Below are 3,332 nucleotides of genomic sequence, written 5' to 3' on the forward strand. Positions count from 1 at the left end.
TGGTTGTTATTATAATATTTTTAATTACTTTCGAAACTTCTATCTATATAATAGGTATCTAATGTATAATTATTATGGTAAGTACATATTATACTAAATATAATAGGTACTTACTATTATTACTTATTATTACCAAATAAATGTATTCGTATATATAGGTTTTGCTGGTTTTGGACGGGCTGAGGTTTTAAATTTAAAATAGCAACTATAAACTGTTTTGGGCAGTTAGGTGGTGATTTATACTTTTGAAAACACCAACAAAGTGTATGGCCTTTCCATTTGCCTGTACCCACTGGATCATTATATTTCGCTGTGTGGGTGGTCAACGTACACTCAAGAGGTGTACCATCATGTACCACGGTGTACGTGGTGCCCTGAAGACATCTGATGTCAATTTTTATTGTTTGCGTTTATTTGTGGATTGCAAACCAACAATTATTTCAACCAAAATGTACCAATCTTTTGTCAATCATATCGATAGTCCTGACAACGCGATACTAAGACTTTTGCATGTGCACTTATTTGAAGACGTTAACAAGTCTAATTGAGATCGATCAGGCAATATCGTTCCTAAACCTCATCTTATACATTTTGTTTGGATATTTAAAATTTATATGAAATTTTAAAAGTTAATTATTTTAAAATTAAATTAAATATTATAAAACTTTGTCTGATCGATCTCCAGTAGACATAATAAAGAATTCAAATCAGTTTTCAGAATTCTCATCACGTTATCAGGTGAATCGGTAGGATTGACAATATATATATATATATAAGAATATACATTGTTTACTATTCACTTACGGAACGCCGATATAGATGGTGACTTGTACAAGTTGTATACGTGTGCAAGTGAGTGCGTTCTACTATTTTATTTCCACATAGTCACACACACTAATGATCAATTATACACAAACATTTACAGGACCAACATATACAATATTTGAAAATTTACTATTTTGAACTCCTAAAAAACTGTCCGTTCGCAACAATCTCATTTGCTTATGTCTATTATGATCTATATCCGTTGTTAAATATCTATACAGATTTCGATTTAAAAACTTATTACTTTATAAGGTAAGTATGACATCAACATGCTATATGTATATATATATATATATATATATATACTTAGGCATCTGGCTATAATCGAATAAATAACTTTGCGCTTTAAATGCTAAAACAAAATATGTAATATCATTGACCATAGTAACGATATAGTTATTTGTTTAAGTTCAAGTTTCAAAAATTAATTATTCATGCTAATCAAGTTGCTCGATGAAAACAGAGAACCGGAGAAACGCGAGGAGAAACGCTGGTTGTGATAATATCGGGGAATGTCATTCATTCAGTGGAATTGGAACAACGGAGAGACATATTGCACCGAAGTATAGACAACGAGAGGACTTTATAGCGGCCGACTGTCGGACATGATGGATGCATGATGCGGCTGATGTCGGTGCGAGGTGGGGAGGGGGACGTGGGCCTGCGCCGTGGCCGGGTCACGTTCTCGTTGGGCCGCGACGACGACGACTTAGACCATTGCACTACAACATGCGGCCGAACGTGAATCAGCCGGTGGAGCGGGAGGATGAGCTCGACGGCGTGCGATGATCATATATAAGAAATGGCTTGCAGCAGCACTTGCAGCACACGCAAGATCAGGACCGGCAGGACGAGTTTGAAGATCAGCAGCCGCCGAAAGCATAATGGAAATGCTGTCCACGAGCGACGACGACGTACCCGTGTTCGTTCTGTGGTTGAGCAAGCTGCCGGGAAAAGGACGAGAAAGCAATGGGGCTGCAGATCGAGATGTGTGTGTGTGCCCGAGTGCGGGTGTCGGAACCGGAGACTGTGACAGGTGACCGCAGAGGAACTTACGGAAACGACGGTGAAACTGAAGATGGTAAGTATAAGAAGCGACGTGGCAGATCCGTGGAACGTAGTTCTAAGAAGCGCGACAAGAAATGAAACGGTTATTGACCACATCTTATGTTTGACATCAATATGTTGTTCAGAACCGTGTCCAAATTAAATATTGTACCAAATATAGAACATCAACACAAGTAAGTTCTTAGTATGTCCATATACAGTATTATGAATTCACTGAATTCAGAGTGTTACAACATGATATACTGTTAAAAACCATATAACAATGTTAAAGAGTCGTGAAAAAAAAATCAAAATCGTTAATTTTGTTTAATAATTCTAGAATCCGAGTATAATACGAATAACCGTAGAGTAGCCGTTAATTAGTAATATACACTCGCCGCCGGAATTCTCGAAGCCGTGTCGAACTTCTTGGAACTGCCTGCGCCGCCATATGTTTTCTTAGCCTTCAACAATCAGTTATCACCACCGTCAACTCCTGAAAAGTTTCTCCTGTCAGTCTGTCACCCACCTCCGGGTCCGACGCGCACGGCATACCTCGATTTGCAGCAGCCATCAAGCTTTCTAGTCCGAACCGCCTACCCACAGAACGCACTCGTGACGGTCGCATCGCGGACGCGGGCAGAATTTCCGCGATTGTGTTCGTTCGGCAAAAGCTGATTTTCAGACTCGTCCTCTAAATGCTCCTGATCCTGCTCCTGCTCCTGCGGTTGCTGCGTGCCATAGTTATCGCCGTCGACCGCCACCATCCTCTTGCTCCGCGGAGGATACTGCCGGCTCAACCACGACAGGCCGTACGTCGTAGTGCAATGCGTCGAAGGTTGCGGCCCAACGAGAACCTCTGCAGGATAGGTCACTCATCGTCCTGGTCTGACAGTCCACCGCAAATCCTCTTGTCGTCATCCGTGCAATATGTCACGGCAATGCATGATGTTCCCCGATTTTGGACCAGCGTTTTTCCTCAAAGTTTTGTTCGAATCGTCCGCGGGTTTCCTGCAGCGATCGAGAGCCAAAAGTTGTTGAAGACAAACGTTTAAAAGCTAAAAAAATTGCAATGTGTTTTTGTTTAATAAAGAAAAAATATGAATTAATATTGACTATATTATTTTTTAGTTAAGGCTTGAAAATTTAAAAATAGATTCCTTGAAAGTAACTAAAAAGATTCCTGATCAATGATAATTTTAGAATAATAGTAAAAAATTATACAATATTTTTGGCAAAAACAAATTCAACCTACCTATTATATAACTAATAGCAACATTAAAATAATATAAAATATCCTATGCTGGTATTTACTATTTCATCCCTACTCAGAATCGTTTTTTTTTTGTATAATCATATATTTTTGAATTAAAATTTAACACTTCCATTGCTCTAAATAGTGACCCAATAACTTTGTAGGAAGAAAACTGTAGGTGTTGAAAAATGGTCACACAAATTAC

The 3,332-nt window shown here is 38.8% G+C and overlaps 1 long non-coding RNA gene across 1 annotated transcript; it reads left to right on the forward strand.

Annotated features, from left to right (window-relative positions):
- The first annotated feature begins 1,374 nt into the window (after positions 1-1,374).
- On the forward strand, positions 1,375-2,981 carry LOC149057236 (uncharacterized). Its single transcript, XR_016190944.1, has 2 exons — positions 1,375-2,066; positions 2,213-2,981. It is a non-coding gene; the product is annotated as an uncharacterized LOC149057236 (long non-coding RNA).
- Positions 2,982-3,332: the final 351 nt, after the last annotated feature.

Source organism: Diuraphis noxia, unplaced genomic scaffold, assembly GCF_037042655.1.
Source record: "Diuraphis noxia isolate RWA-SAM2 unplaced genomic scaffold, SU_Dnox_SAM2 contig0003, whole genome shotgun sequence".
NCBI classification, from domain to species: domain Eukaryota; kingdom Metazoa; phylum Arthropoda; class Insecta; order Hemiptera; family Aphididae; genus Diuraphis; species Diuraphis noxia.